Source organism: Protopterus annectens, chromosome 11.part0 (genome assembly GCF_019279795.1).
Source record: "Protopterus annectens isolate FY-2018-M chromosome 11.part0, PAN1.0, whole genome shotgun sequence".
Lineage (NCBI taxonomy): Eukaryota > Metazoa > Chordata > Ceratodontiformes > Protopteridae > Protopterus > Protopterus annectens.
This window is the reverse complement of record NC_056745.1, coordinates 974988733-975007091: the sequence shown is the minus strand read 5'-3', so window position 1 is coordinate 975007091 and position 18359 is coordinate 974988733.

The window sequence follows — 18359 nt, the reverse complement described above, 5'->3', positions numbered from 1 at the left end:
TCTATATAACTGCACGTATTTATAGAAGGATGGTAAATGACGACCCACATTGCTTTCAGTGCATTATTACAAAAAATGTAAAAGCTATATCAATATATAAATACAGTATTATGTATTTAATTGATTACATTGCTCTATTATATCAATATATAAAAACAGTTTTCTACATTTAATTGACTTCATTACACTGTATAACCACAAGTATTTATAAAGGATAGTAAATGAATGCCTATATTGCTTTCATTACATTATTATTGCAACTAAATATAAACAATATGTTAGTGTAAAATGTAGTATGCTTTCTTTAATCGATTATATTAGATATAATGTACAAGTATTTTTTTCAGTGCAATAAAAACAAATGCATATCATGCACACATATGACATATAATTATCATTTATTTTAGTATAGTAGATTACAAAATGTAAATCCCACCAAGACTTGATGGCAGTACACTCAGCCTTCCCACATATGCATAAGCACTTCCCATATCATTGTTCCTATGTATGTGTAAGCACGTCTCATATCAGTCTTCCCAAATATGCATAAGCACTTCTCATATCATTATTCACATTTATTCATAAGCACATAGATTCATAGATTAGTACTAAGCTAAACTGTCTTCATGAGCATTTTTAAGCTCTAGCCATTTATCCCTTGTGAGAGAAACCCTGCCTTGTGTGTGTGTTTGTAGGCAAACATAAATTACCCATACCCCACCCTCCTTCTCATCTCCCCTTCCTTCTGTTATCCTATCCCCTATAATATCTTTCTTACCTACCACCCTTGTCATTGTTCCCATCTATGCATAAATACTTCCATACATTCTGTTTTACTTCAATAAAGATTTATAAAAATAATTTTTAAAGTAAGAAATTGAATGTTGTGCAACATTATGTGCGGATTTATTCTGTGTTTTCTCTTTGTCTCTACCCTAGTCTCTCTTTTTCTTATTTTAATTATGCACTGTTTTGTCCTTCTTTATTTTATTTGTTTCCTATTTCTGTTCATTTCTTTACAGATCCAAATTCCTCATTTGCAGCCCAGCCACTTATCTCACACATAAGGGAATGTTCACCATCTGCTCATCCAGGAATGTCCTCACAGGGTTGGGGCAGTGGCATGAGACCTGTAGGCAACCTGGACAGTGGCAACCTGGCAACCCTCACTGAGCATTGGCTTTGGGTTTTGGTTGATGACGTAGTGGAGCAAGCCTTGGAAAGATGGCTTCAGCCTATCAAAGTTCATCTTTAACAGGTGGAAAACTTGTTGCCTTAGCTGGCACCAACTACTGCTCAAGCAAAAACCACTGCCCCCTCAACATCAGGATCTTCCACTGCAACAACATCTGGCAGTGGAAGCATTTGAGGGCTTGTGAACTAGGAATTATTGCTGGGAAACACTTCTCATCACCCCCTTCCTTCTGTTATCCTTGCTCCTATACCCTCTTACCTACTTACCACCCACATTATCCTTCAATATAAAAACAATGAAATAATTGAGGAATCTATCCCCAACAAGAACATAGCAGCCCTTCTCTCCAATCTCTTTTGGCACAACTCTGTTGATGTGTTTGTACTGTGTCTCCCCTTTTTCAGTCTTTATCTCCCCCTTCCACTCTTTCATGAAAACATCAAGGTGTCCAAATAAGGATACCCCTATATAAAACATAGCAAACTCCTTTATTTTTTTAAATATTAATAGTAAAAGCTACACTGTCTGCTGCTTGCCTCAAGTCTTTCAAGTGTGCTTGCATACACCTGAATTTGTCTGCAATACCTGAATACATACAAAGTCATATGAAGCATACGGCTTTCACACAGACCTTCATGCCTATTTAACACTTATCTTTAGATACTTTTTGTTTTTCCATAACTAGGTGTGTTTATCAAAATGCCTTCACATTTTCTTTGTCAGCACAAATGATCTGCACTAGATTTCTTCCAATATTTGTGTATCAGCACTCTTCATGGATATGCACTACTCAGTTATAAAATACCTGACTATGAATACCTCCCATAGATTGTCACCTAAGACAGAAGCATGCATCAATACATTTGCAGTGGATATTCATTCTTAAAGCTGCATTTCCCACCCTATTCCTGTACTATGTATGTAATAAAGTAATTGTTAAGTTATAAGTGCAACCACTATGTGTATATGTATAAAATTATGCTGCTATTCACTAAAAAAATTACTAATAAGCAAATAAGCAGTTGGCTATTTCAAAATGTGTTTCTTCCATCCAAAATGTATGTTTTTATACCCAGTAAAAACTAATTGAAACCAGTAAGGAAATGCATAGATGAATAATGAACTCTCTTCTAAAATAAAGTAATTTAAATGAGATAACACAATCCATACTAAACAAATTAAGTTGAAATATACTTATATTGGCAGAGTTCTGAATTATTATAATTTGTCAGTATGTTTTCACTGACCCAGTCAGCAAACAGTGAAAAATAAGACAGCTGAAATTAAGATTATGGTCATGAATGCCAAGGAACAAAGTATTCAGGATGTAATAAGTTTTCACATAGCTCTAAGGCTAGGTAAGTCTTCACAGTGGAATCCCTTTTGTATTCAGTTTTCCTGCAAGCTATTTGAAGAAAGACAGGTATGCCAAATGATCATTCTGACTTACAAGGAAAGGTCAGTAATGAAAGTATTTAGTTTCATTTAATATGTCTTTCTATATTAAAATGAAAATTACTGACAACACACATGAAAACTATTTAAAGGAAAACAAGTATGCAGACATTTTAGTTTTATTTAATAATCCTTAGTATATTAAACTACAAGTCACTGACATCAGAAATGAATGTTTTTTCCAAGGAAAATATGTACTCAAATAGCAATGAATTCTTTAAAAAAAGTGGTCATCATTTCTGACAAACCTTTTCAAAAGAAAAAAAAAATAAATGTCATATCTCACTGGGAGAACAAAATATATATGAAATAATCTTTTCAGCTAGGAAATAAAAACAGACAATCAGATCTGGATTAAGAAATATTTTATGTGAGCTATAGCATGTAATGCCGTGGTCCTGCACATGTACAAGTGGTTTGTAATTCAATAAAACATACTTTGTAAAATGCAAAACAATAGGGTACACTACATGTAAATTATACAAAGTGGCCATGCAAAGGAAGATAGTGGAACATTACGTCCCCCTCTGAATTATAACTGGGTCATGCATGGTTAATGTAACAACTAGAAGAGAAATCTAATAAGTATTATAGTACTGTAGACAAAGTATTAATTCATTCATGTTAGTGTATTGATGGCACAGTTTCTTGAAATAGTACTTATCAAGACTGAACTTATCAAAAAAGTAGGAAATACAGTATTGATTGAAGAGAGTAGCCCCAACTTCTCCCAAAGTGGGGACTTTACTTTCCATGCCCCATTCATTTTATAACTACTTCTGAGGCAACACTTGTTCTGTGGAAAAGAGCTCAGGCTCTACAAGTACAACCTTGATTAATTCAGCCTATAAGCTAACTTGACCATTTATTCCAAATTTCTCATTTCTAAACTTCTATGTGTAAACGCCTTCTGATTTCTCTCTCTATTCACATTTACTATTTACTTAAATAATTACATCTATGAGTTCAGTAGAAGTGACCTCATATTTCTTCTAACTATTGTTTTGTTGGCACGTTCCTCAACATTTAATGCAGAGTCCACCATTATATTTATGTCATTTCATTTTCATTCCACTGGATTTCAGCCATATCATATGAGTAATGTATTTTTTTTATTTCTTTACCCAGTTTCATAACATATGCACTTCCTAGGTTGGCTTTTAATTAATTGATTTAACCTATTCAACAAGGTGATGCTTGGAACAGGCTCCCCATTCATGTGAAGCAGAGTTCCTCCCTATCTTTATCAAAGAGCAGCTTGGACCAATGGACAGAATATCAGAAATTCACCAGTGGCCTAGCTCCTATGTTTCTGATGGACAGAGGCAATCAGTAAATCACCCCTATATAAATCTAATTCGTAGGTCACATTTGGGTTGCATGTCTAGGCTTATGAGGGCCCTAGTGGTCATCAGCCTGATATATACTTATGAACCTATGAACCTGTGATGCAAGACTTACTGTGTACCATTGTGATCCTGTATGTTACAAAAGCATAAACCTATTTTTTTAGGATTATCTGTATGCTTACTACCCCAGATGAATGGTAATTTGAGATCATTAATGTAAATTGTGAATAACAAGGGAGCCAGCAATGAACCCATAAGGTAGACCCCATTTTATGGGTAGCCATTTTCTAGTCCACAACCCCACATTCTCTATTATCATCCAATATTTTATCCATCTGATGATTTATGGTGACATCTCAAGATCTGCATCTTTTACACATTTTGCAATAAACAACCCATGATCCATAAAATCAAATGAGAAAGCCAGTAAAATTGATCTACCTGGAAACCCTGGTCTAGTGCTTTATTTGCATCTTTCAGAAGCAGAAACTGTCCGTTACTGGTGATGCACCCTACCTGCACTTGTTTTGTCTCTAGTCCAAGGATTCATTTTGTGGAATGTTGTCATATTGTCAGCTTGGTATTGTTTGACTCCCAATAATTTATTTATGCTACTCAGAACTAATAAACTTAGCATTAATACAAGCCTAAATGAAGAAGTCATCTCTAACAACAGCTCAAACTTCAAACCTAATTAGAGCGTCAAATTTATTAATGTTTACATAAAACAGTGCACAGAAAAAAAGATAAATAATCAAGTAATAACATATAAAACTGACATATTATGAATTAAGATTATTAGTTGAATAGATTGAGCTAAAATAAACAGTATGATTAGTCAAATCATCAGAACAAGCAATGTGAAACAAACAAATGTGTAAATCACAGCAATGCGCAATGGATATTAAAAAGTGTAAATTGGGTGAGTATATTAGTTGTATGTGAATAGAAGAATTAGTTATGTTAAGCTTACGTGAGCAAGAAGGGGTACAGTTCAAGTGCTTTCTTTCATAATTTCTTTTAATTTTACTGCTTATGTTTGAAAGTTTTCTAGACAAAGGATCCTTTCTCTTTTCAGCAAGTGCTATGGGATCTTTTACATTCATCTGCACTAATACCAGACTAGATCAGCCAGATAGTGGTTTAATTAAGCATCTCATCCAAAGGTCACCCCCCACACACACTCATATACATAAATATATATATATATATATATATATATATATATATATATATATATATATATATATATATATATATATATATATATATATATATATATATATATATATATATGTATACATACACACATATACACACAGCCACGCAAAAGGTAAAAAAGGTTACACAGAAAAAACATTCAACAAAAACTTCAAGAAAGTCCCAGCCTTGCTAGAGACTTCACTGTGCAAAACAGTAAACCTCTTGCAATGGAGGGCTATTTGATAGAAGCAATGAGTGAGGGCTATCTTTATTGGCCTGAAAACACCCAAAAAGACTTGAAAAGTCAGAAACCATGTAGCTGAAACACTACTTTGTTCTCGAGGGTTCATTTGTATATATATCATGGGCCTCCACTACAGGAGATATAAGTTTTAAGTCTGTATCCTGGCTATAAACACACACATACACGCACACACGCACACAGGCACACACACACGCACACACACACACACACACACACACACACACACACACACACACACACACACACACACACACACACACACACACATTTCCATGTCCACATATTTACTTGCAGAACATTTTGTCAAATCCATTGCTTCCCTGACTGTACAAAGTTTAATTGATGATTCCCAGCTTTTGCCAACTTTGACTTAATTATGGGACTCATCTTATCTTTTAAAGGGATATACATTCTGATACATGTTCTGAGGAATAAACATCATTTTTTTAAATATATCTGGATTAAGCTCAAGTCTCTGGGGCCAAAACTTCTGCAAGGTTCCATTTTATAGGAATGCTTCCTCAGGTACTAAAACAGAAACACAGTTTTACAGCTGTTGCTGTTTCTGCTGAAGTCCAAACACTGTGCCTAACACATAACATTTTATAAAGCCATTTTTTCAATATCTCAGAACCATTTTTACATTATTGATTCACATTCCATATGAGAAAGCTGCAGTTGCTGCACCTAAAGCAAGAGCGTTCTTAATTAATGATTCACATTCCATATGAGAAAGCTGCAGTTACTGCACCTAAAGCAAGAGTGTTCTTAATTAATTTTCCATTTCTGGAGATTCACATTGTTTATAAATGGCATTTAGGCCCTTTTAATAACAGCTGCAAGCACATACTGACACTTTACACAGATAAGTGAGATTTGGCCATTGTCTCGTATTCTGATTTAGACTTTCCAGTACTCAGTTCTTTACAAGACAGAAGTAACTGACTGACATCTGATCTGAAAAAAAAAAAACATTGTTTTGTATTTGTCTGCCCCAGGGTAATCAAAGAATCATGCTAGACTAGGGCTGGGCCAAACTGTTCAGACAGCAGGGCTAAAAAAAATCAACACTTGCATGACCCTCAGAGTTTTCTAGAGGTCAATCCCCTTAGCTACTTGAAACTGAGAAGCAAGTGGTTGACACCTCACTAGCAAACACATTTTGGTACACAGTTTTCCTTTTACATTGTAAAATTACAGGGAAATATGTGCATTATTAGTAATTTATGACTAAGCCCCACCACAGACAGTTTGCATTGTAATCCATTTAAATATGAAGGTTCTGTCTTTAGCCTTTTACTCAACCATTGTTCATTAAATGTTAAATTCTAATAGAAGATTCTTTATATGTAAATGAGCTAGTGAATAAAATAATATATAAAATAATATAAAATAAAATGAAGTACATGATTGCATAAAGGCAGCTAGTAAATTCTCTCTCAGCCAATTTATGTGTCCTGTTTCTTTTAAAGTGCTTAAACTGCAATAATATAGTTTGATAGACAGTGTGTATGCTGTCTGTAAATTACTGCGATCTCTATTGCCTACAGACAGTTTGTCAAGTGTCTATCAAACTGTCATATTATAAAAGTAAGCTACTTTAAAAAAAGAACATTTTGAAAGACAGTTTAAAGATGACTATAAGGGAATTGCAATCATTTAATGAGACATTCAGTATTTGGCAAAACTGCTTCAGTCACTCCATCAGAGCATGACCAGTAAAGTATCCCATTGTAGTCTTTAAATATTGTGATAATATGCAGGATCAATGCTATCACTCCACTGCTATAGGGAAAGCAGGCTCCTTCACCATCTGAAAATGTGTGTTTATTTATACATTTATTTTATTTGTCAATTTTTTGGTGGGCTCCCTTGACCAGGATGACCATTTACAGATGGGCAGTGCCTCTGCTTTCCTCAAACCCCATCTAGATTAACCAACCTACCCACAGATAAGAGCAGCCAACCAGCAAGTACACCTGGTGGAGCATTCATTCATCTTCTTGGGGTGGGAAGGGAGAAGAGAGGAGATTGAGGCATCCTGGTTATGCATCATCTGCTCCTAAGTGCAGAGATTTTTTTATCTATCCTATACTTCTTAAAGGAGAGGACCATACAGTGATGTAAGCATGTGCTTATGGATGTTCTCACCCATGCTGTTTTGATGTCTACCCTCCACTCTCTCCATATACATGTGTGCTTAATGCCAGTACTGCTACCTGTTAGGATGCACCATTCTACCACAAAAACCCAGATTCTCCCCCTCAGGTAGGTGAACTGGCCATTAGCATTGAAGTCTACCCCTCTAGCCAGCCCTCTGGCTTCCTAGATCATTAGCAGATGCTGGGTCACCATCACTGCTGGCAGATATCCTCCTCCTCCTGCACTAATAGATGTGTGGCATCCTAATTTAAAATTACTGTGATGTTAGAAAGCATCATTGCTCTTACATGGTTAATGCAGAGTAAGTTTGGTACCTTTTCCTCAGATTGTAGACAATGTGGAATCCCGCAAAGTCTTTGTTGTCATCTAATTATGCTGTAGATTTAATTTATTTCTCACCTGCAAAGATACTATCCTGTATATACATGTCATTCTTAGCCCCTACGGCGGATACAGAAATGTGTTAACATATATGTGCCATGCCTATAAATTCACCTCTTATCAGTTCATGTAATTCATCAACATATTTCTGCTGTGATGACTGATACGTATTAGACAATTGCTTAAGTTGACTGTCAGACTGCTAATATCAACATAAGCAGGATGAGTTTTCATCATATTTATTGTTTCATGCAGTGGTAGTGGATGTCCACTCACCTGCAACACCATATGGTATCAGCCATGCATATGCCAAAAGGCAGTCTTTAATGAGTCACATGATTAACAGCACTATTGTATGCTGTCACTGTTCTGTTCATGATGACAGAAGGAATATAATATTTGGGTTCATCTGCATTTTATCAAATGTGTATTTATTCAATAACTGCATGGGATGGTACAACTGAGCAAACAGTAGATATGTCAGATATCTGGAATGCTAAACCTTCATTTTGCCGAAAAAGATAAGTGGAGTTTGGTTAGGGGTCTGAATGTCTGTGTACATGTTTGTTGTTTATGGTTAGGGTAAGGGTTAGATAAGGGCATAGCTTAAGAGTGTGTGTGTGTGTGTGTGTGTGTGTGTGTGTGTGTGTGTGTGTGTGTGTGTGTGTGTGTGTGTGTGTGTGTTGTGTGTGTGTGTGTGTGTGTGTGTGTGTGTGTGTGTGTGTGTGTGTGTGTGTGTGTGTGTGTGTGTAAGAGTGTGCTTGTGTTATGGTAAGGGTTAGGTTAGGAGATAGCTTTAGTGTGTGTGTACGAGTCACAGTATATAGTACTTATACTATATAGCATATTATACTGCCAGTAGAGGCAGTGTTACAGAAAGGGTTTTTAAGGTAAGGTGTAGAGATATGTTTAGTGTTTGTATGTACTATTATGGTGGTGTGTGAAGTTGATGCCCCTGCCATCCTTAGTAATATGCGCTAATCCTAACCCTGCCCCTGCTCAGTCATAACCCTACACCTTATCTTAAAAAAAAAACTTTCCATAATACTACCTCTTTTCAGAGAAATTAGAGGCTAGTATTATGAAGGGGGTTTAGTACATGTATCATAAATGATATTTAGTTTTAGAGACTCAACATTTAGGGGGTTTGATTTTATGTTTTTTCAAACTTACTTGTGTCAGTATTTTGTTTTCAGCATTAAGTACATTTGAACATACATAATGTAATCAATACTAGACAGATAATGAGAGCAGAATGTACTTTTCTCTTCGAAACCAGGAGGCAAATGTATGGCAAAAGTCTGATTATGGTGGCTACCCCTTAGTGGGTAATGCATGCAAACAAATTTCCACCAAGACATTTAAAAGGCATAATTATAGTATTAATTCATGCATTTATTCTACCACAAATGCATAGATATATGTGAAACTGCAGTCATGTGCAGTATAGCTGGCAAAGATAGGTCCAATATACCCTATTGATGATTGTCAATGGCAAGAATTGCCTGCTGTACAGTGTGTACATTAACCAGTGCTGTGCAGTGTGGCTCATTGTAGACAATGAAAATTAAAGGGCAAATGACAGAGGTAAGAAAAGGAAACATGGGTGTGTGCCACTGGCTTGTCATGGTGATGCACTGTAATTTCAAATCGACAAGCACAGGACTTCTCAACATTTGCACTGAAGTCAAACTTACCTAATGATATTGTTCTGGCAATACCATTTTTTTAATTGTATAATCCCTTGCTCATATTTTTATTCTCCCTCAAGTACTGCTCCAGTGTCTTCTGCTGACCACAACATCCAAAGTGTAGCACATCCTGTAGATTTTTCTTTCTGCTCTGACCCATAAAAAGACTTTGTTCTATATAAAGAAATCATTAATGTTTTATTCTCTAGACTATGAAATAGTTGCACCAGCTTTCGGTTGACACATTCTGTATCATGTTGTACAGTGGCTGTAAAAATATCAGAACAAAGTTAAGTGCTTCTTGTAAAGTATGTGGAACAGCAACTTGGAGGGGCAGAGTGTCACTGCTTACATGAGCAGGTGTTTACTACCATGATGTGCAGATCAGTAACAGCCTGCACATCATAATTGTAAATGCAATTCAGAGACATGCAAATTATCTGATACCAAGGTATTACCCCTTCCCAGCTAACATGTCTCTGAATTGTAAATGAGTATGTAACTGGAGATGTACCTTTTTTATACAAGAAACACAGCTCATGCTGTGCCCTTTGTATTCAACTGCAAGTTCTAAATAAAGTGATTAAAATTAATATTATCCATTGATTTCAGCTTAATATGTGGTGTGAACTATGCCAAATAAATTGTTCTGAGTACTTGAATAAAACCAGGCATACTGCCATATAAACCTTGGCAAAGAAATCTCCAGAATCCTCATATTAAGCACACTAGAAGGAAAATAAAGTTTCTTTAGATTTTATTCCTGACTGCTTTTCCAGTACCAGAAGCAGCTCTAAGAGCTGTTGTAAAATAATTAAATGCTTGAAAGATATTATAATATAGCTGATGACCTATTAATGTGAAGTCAATCTTAAGAATGCATAAAAGATTGAAATCTGGAGTAGATTAATGCAGCAGAATTTCAAATAAAAAAAACAGCAAATGTAAAATGCGTGTATTTATTTGCTTACATTTTATCAACTGGCATACTTCAACTATTCATGTCCTTCTTTTCTGGGAGACCTGCGGTGATAATTACAATTATTAGCAGTAATTTGGCAGGGATACCTAAGACATTTTCCTACAATTTTTAATTGGAAGTTTCCAAAATAGCAGAGTCAAGTGCTGATGGCATTACATAAATAATCAAGCGAGCATGGTGAAGGAGGAAATTGCTATTATTGAATTGGAATTCAGTGGTCTTCATTCAAATGTAGAATAAAATGGAGGCTGAAACTAATGTACCATAATCTTAGGTTATGGAGAATGTTGTTGTTGAATTAGAATGGAATGAAAAGTTCTTGGGGGCAATTCATTATGCTGACATTCTTAAGGCAAATAAGCAAGGCTGTTTGATGTGTATATGCCATTGAAAGTTAAGAGATGGGCTGTGGTCTTTGACATTAACAGGTCCACAGGAACATTAATTCATTACATCAATTTAGTTTCCTATAAAAAGTGGTACTGTATTCTATGCATTTATTGTGATTCTTTAGTTCTGTTATTTGTCTTGTTTTCCAGATGTGTTTTTTATTGTTCTGTCTCCCCTCTACAAATAAGCTTTTCCTAGTAGGGATAACCCATTCAACAAAACATAAATAAAAAAAATATAGACCATTACACTGAGATAATTGATATTCCTTCATTCAGACATTGCAAACAATAACATATATGAGATGATAACAGGGTAATATTGATTGTCGTAAAAGTAAGTCATCTGAAAGTGTCAATAAGAGGGACACTGTTGCATTTTTCTAAAATACACTGTTTCCCCTTTTTAATGTAGCAGCTGGTCAAATGCAGGATAATGAATTTTCTTCAAGTACTTAGGGTGGGTACAAGTGGCATATAGGGAGCCCTTACACTACACATGGAGTTGATTTTCCTTTTGATGTTATTCATTAAAGCAGTAAAAAGTGCAGTTAGTTACAATAATACAATGAAGAATACCATCTGAGTAGATAATCCTAACATAGTTGTTCAAGGACGTTACATATTACAGTATCAGACAGACTAAATTTATCTAAATTATCAGTTTATCTATAGAAGCAATTTTATTTCAAGATGAAATGAAGTCCCTGATATGCTAAAGTCATTGAGAAAGTGCATTATCAAATGGCTGATGATTGAGTACCCTCTCTGAAGTGGGTCAGAAGCATAAACCACAAAACTATGGGAGGATGGAGTGCTCTGTAAAAATGAATGATGGTCCATGTCATGGCTGGACTTGTTACAATCACTTCACCTGGTAGCTCTCATTACCAGAGATGGAGATGGACTGGCCATGGTAATTGTCTCAGCTGTGATGTCTGTCCACACATGACACATGCAGCATGCAAATACCCTACTCCATATTTCCATGATGTTGCACATGACCCCTGGAATCCTCAAAGATCTCAAACAGACTGCATACTGCCCCCACCAGCTCAACAAGTCCTGTGTTGGTGCCTGCCTGTCCCTGTATTATGGCCCTGCACAAATACTGGGATATGATTATGGACACACGAAGTTCATGTGGAGAATGTTATCGAAAACATGCTCAGCCACCAGCACAGAGATCACCAATGTCCTCCTCTTGCACTATGCATTTTGCAGGAAGCTATGGGTAGTGTGCTGCAGGTGATGGCAGTCTTCCCTGGTAAGATTCCTCTCTGTCTTCTTGTCCTTATCTGCCATCCTAAGTTGGCGGGGTAGGTTGTACAGACCAAGAAGCTATGCCCATGGAATGGGGATGGGATGTGGATATCACATTCCCTTAATCTAACAATGATGCCATGGCCCCTGATTATACTGAGATTTGGCTGCATTTTTTATCAGAGTTGGACAGTTTTCAATATTGGGCAGCTTTATATCCAAGTTGGAGGAACTTAATAACATGCATATGTTGAAAATAGATCTATTACCATCTGTAACAAGATGTTCTATAACAATATAATAGCAGCTATGAATAAAAAATCGTACTGTGATTTAACTTCAGCATTTGTCAGGGTTATACACAAAGCACTGATCAATAAATTAGCACAATTAGGTATTGATGTATTCTTGATAAAATAGATAGCTGCATGGCTTAGAAATAGGACATGGCAGGTATCAAACAGCAACTGGACAGGTGAAATCCTTGGTTACAGTCAGGGTGTCTCACAGGGCTCTGTCCTAGGCCCTTACTTGTTTAGATTGTATCTTTCAAACCTAACTTTTTCATCTGAGGTGTTCTACAGTCTATACGCAGATGACCTGAAATTGGGTAAACTGATTACGTGTTACAGATTAGGCTTGTTTGCAAAATAACTTGGCTAAATTGACCATTTGGGCACAGGAGAATAATATTCTGATAAATACATCAAAAACTAAGCATGAGATTTGGGGAGACATACATTGAAAGGTGAATATTTAATACAGCACACAGTGAATGAAACTGTACTCATTTAAGGACCTGGGTATATGGGCAGATTCAGCTATGAGGTTTTCTAATCATATCAACCAATAGGTTAGTGATAGTTATAGAACTATAGGCTGTATAAAAAGATTTATAAAGTCTAGGAAATCAAAAATTATGAAGTCATTGTTAGTTACATTTGAGCTAAACTTGAGTATGGAATAACAATATGGAAACCCTATAAGAAAACAAGCATGATTAAACTGGAAAAGTACAACAGAAATATACCAAGAGCATCCATGGATGTGAAAATTTAAGTTATTATGAAAGACTAAACTATCAGAACTTGTTCAGTGTCTTTTACAGATATCTAAGAGGAGATCTTATTCAGGTATATAGGGTATTTAGGGACAACTACCTCTGGGAATGTTTAGGGTTATCAAAAAGTATTAGAGAATCATCCGATATAGGAATGAGAAGTGTACTAATTGGTTCTCTGACAGAGTAGCTGATGCATGGAACAGACTACTAAATTACATTAAAGTAAGTGCTAGTTTAGATACGTTTAAGAACAGCATGGACACTTATTATGGGAACAAGTGTTTTTGTATATTGGCAAGCTAGAAGGACATTAAGGCCCATGCTTGAAATATTTCTGTATATGCATGTTTGTAAAGCACATGTGAGAACACTAAACAAAACTATCTTGCCATGCCATCCATTTGTATTCTACGCAATGATTGCAATATGACTAGTCTCATTAACTAGCAGGTGCATCACATACAGACAAATTAAACATGTGTGACCATGAGAGGCCTACCATAGTTGTCTGAAATATGAGCTGGTTAATGTCCATGACTTAATACGTTTGGTGCCAACAACAAACTAAAGATCCAAACCAGCAAATGGAACAGAGAGGCAACGATGTAGAAATACACCACTTTAATAGTTCAAAAACCACATGTTAAACAATATTCCACAAATTAAGCATTTTCTTCCCCAACTGCAAAGAACTTCATCAGAACACTCATTCATTTGTTCTGATGAAGTCCCTTGCAGTTGGGGAAGAAAGGGCTTAACTTGTGGAATATTGTTTAACGTGTGGTTTTCGAACTATTAAAGTGGTATATTTCTACATCATTGCCTGTCTGTTCCATTTGCTGGTTTGGTTCTAATGTCCATGACTTCCAAAGCCACTGATATTAACAGGACTTGTCAGTGTTGCAGTACAAAGTGTATGGTTGTTCTGTATCTGCAGCACAGAGGCCACCAACAGGACCTCTAAGTGCAGACATCTGTGAGGGTCTCCAATGTAAAGTGGATGCCTGGCACAGTCTTACTAGGATGATGTCAAATGCCAATGACATATCTCACTCCGGTGAGCATTTTTTTACAATCATTTTTGTTAATTACCTTTTGTAAAATTCAATAACCTACATTAAGTATAGAGGTAAGCCTAAATTATACCAATTTTCCTTCTTTATCTATTAATGAGATTTCAGGTAAATTCATAGATATGGGTTGAATTTAATTTGAAACAGAAAGTGAGTTAATTTACAAAAAACATGGAATGCTATTTCCACAAAGTGTTTTGGAAAATTCTATGATTAATCCAACAAGGCTAGGTGTTTTATTCTTCTTTGTTAATGTTGTCTATTTAAAATCTTTATTAGCCATCTGAAATTCAGATTTTGGATATTTACTTGGTGTGCATCTTCCAATCACACTTGTAAGACAGAGGGATCACTCATTCATCCCTTATTATAAATTTCTCCAGAGAGAGTAATGATAGTGTTATTTGTCATCCATATATTTTACTGGCTGTCCATGTTATTCTAAAGGATAAAGCAATACAAGTCAAAGTGTCTGGAAACTGTGCAGACAATTTTTTGCATATTTTACCAAACTAAGCAAGTCTATCCTTTTTACTCTTTCAATTGGTAATGTTGCATATTTTATGTAATAATTTTGCTTAATATTTTTTTCTTTCCAGAAACATAATTACAATAGTTTATGTAAATGTATTTATTCAATTATTCATTTTGTTTATCAAATAAATTAGTGTCATCTTATAATATTTTTTCTGGATATACTGTATGATTTCATATAATTATGTGCCACAGCTTTAAAAGCATCCCATTTAAACCAATAATGATATGGAATAATGATCTATTGTTATATATTTACAAATTTCTCAAGAGGCTAAAACTAGATTATACAGAGACAGGCCTAAATAACATCACAATGATCTGAATATGTGCAATAAATTTGTTTACTATCAGTATAATACTATATTAAATCTGCTGATGCCACTTAAAATCTATGTGTGTACTCAATTTCAAATTATGTAAAATGTGTGTAAACTTTTGTTTTGGTGGAAATTTTGTATGCCAGTCATAAAAAAAGAATCTTATTTCAAAAATTAGTGTAACCACTAAAATTCATCTTATTTGATTGTTTCTTAGATACATATGAGTTTAAATTTACATTCCATTCACCTCATAATGGAACTGTGTTATCTAATTTTTGCAAGCTTGAAACATTACAAACAAAGCATTCACATTCAGCAAAGGGCAAACATATAATTTTAGCTACAATTATAACAGTTTTATAGTCCAAAGTAATCAGTAACCTGTACCTCATTAGGCATAACATGCTTCCCGTAAGTTACAAACACAGATATGTTTGTAATAGTCGATACCTCAAATGAGTTATCTGTTCTTGGAATACTAATAACTTCTTTAATACACACATATTTATTCTTCAACAAATTACATTATATTTTAGTTAAATGAGATTCCTGTATTAAAATAATATTTTCAGGTTTTCTACCCAACTATTTAAATATATACATTTGTTCTGAAAATGTACGGGCTCCTTTTGTAGTCACACTAAATAAATTTAAGGTCAATGTTCACAGATACTCCCACTAAAATATAATAGAAACTAAACAATACAACATACTTAATGACTATTGGAAAGATTGTTTAGTAATATTCAGTACTGAAATGTCACAGTTGTTAACACAGAAAAGCCTGAACCACCTCATTCAGTAATTTGAATAAAGTGGGAATCCTGTGTATAAAGCAAAACTAATAAAAAAAGGATTTAACAGGCCAGTGTCCAAGTATTTAATTTCTCTCTTCTAATGGAGGGACATTGTGGAATCTCTGGAAAAGTGGGAAATCAATTACAATATACTTTGGACAAATGATTCTTGCTTCTCTTCATTTTCAGTTAAGAAAACTATAAGAATTAATTTTCATATTATTCTTTTTATCTAGAAATGTGAAGGATGACTATATATTCTTCTGATACTTATACCTGATACAGTACATTTGATGAATAACTTCATTAAGAAGGCCTGTGAAAATCAAAATTTTTCTGTCATGATGATAAATACATTCCACTCAATAACATTTGCTAATATATTATCTCATGAATTTCACTACATAGGATGTTTTTTTCTGCTTGTCCAGAAGAGGCTGATTATTGTCCATAAATGCCTGAAAGCTATCCATCTGCATTGCCTAAAAATCATCAGAATTTTTGTACGACAAAAGCTGGTTGAAAATTGTCAGGCACAATGCCTCACAATCACATGTTCTTAAACAAGAGTTCTGTAATTACAAAGAATCATTAATTTGTCTTCCTTGCTTTGGTTTAAAAGTAGAGCAATTTAGCTTCAGATGCTACCAGAGAATTTTCATGGCTTCATTCGATCCTTTTTAAAACCTTGTCCAGTTTCCCACATTAATGTATCTTGTAAAGGCCTTTATCCTGTAAATGCATATACCTGCATGTGCTATAATGCACTGTGTATTTTATCCTGTTGTTCCACTGAATATAACAGGTCTATATTAAAAGCACGAAGGTTTACTTACCCGGATACCTAAACACTGACACCTCTTCATCGAACCGCGAAAACATCGATCGTCCTGAAGCACGAAATCTGAAACATTGAATCGTTATAGTTGGCCCTTCTGCGGTATAGCTCCGTAAGGTAAGTGTGCGATAGTTACAGACTTTAGGGTTAGGGTGCTGGTTAAGGTAAGTACATACATGGTGGCATATGCAAGATTTAGTGTAGGGTTAGAAGTAGGGCTTAGTTTAGGGTTAGCAGTAGGATTTTGGTTAGTGTATGTATGTGGTTTATTTAGTTTGTTTGTGTAGGTAGTATGTAGTGGGTGGTGGGGTGGGACAACTATGATGGTTCGAGTTTTTGAATTTCGCGGTTTAGGGCATTTGGTGTATTTGCGGTTCAAGGAATATGTGTCGGCGTTTAGGTATTTGGATAAGTAAACCTTTGTGCTTTTAATATAGATGCAATATAACATGGTACATCAGAATTCCATACTATGCACTTTCTTCCACCAGCTTCAAAAAGAAAAAGGACATGTACTGTTGCATTCAACTGTATACCATAATATTATCATATATGCTTGTCTTCTGGGACAGCAGATAGTCTTTATGGAACTCTTTAAATGAGTTCAGCATTGTAGTGCTAGTATCCGGGTCCACTTCACATGACTGACTCTCAAAATATTGAATTTCATTGGATTGAGACCACAATACCTGATTTTCAAAATACTGAAAACTCATTTGACTGAATCTCATTATACTGAAAGCTTACAATCCTGAATTTCAAAATACTGAATTTTAAGCCATAGATGTGATGTGTATTTCCCTTCAACTGTCACTTGCTTGTGATAAAAACATTACTGTAACTTAAAGTGCTAACCGTTAGAATACTTATAGTAGCATAGAAAGTAATGTAGTGTTTCTAAATATCGGTATGTCTCTGTACATTTTATGGGAAGTATCGAAAGTAATATGGTGGATGTTTTGTGTGCTCCCAGTAGCAGTAGTAGCAGTGTGAATAGTACTGTAAGGTAAATAAACATTTTATGCCCTTTTCCCCACTGTGGTGCAATCCTGGAGTTAGTATATATATATATATATATATATATATATATATATATATATATATATATATATATATATTTATATATGTATATATATATATGTATATGTATATATATATTTTTATATATGTATATATATATATATAGAGAGAGAGAGAGCTGGGGGGGTGCAAACCCCCACATGGGGGGGGGGCGGGGGGCATAGCCCTCCACATAATTTGGTTTTATATCATCCAGTTTCTGTTAAGACGGTAAGTAAGTAGTTTTTAGGTTTTGGAAGGAGTTATTCATTTGTGTTTGTAAGTGTGCATGTCTATGGCTTAAAATTCAGTATTTTGAAATTTAGAATTGTAAGC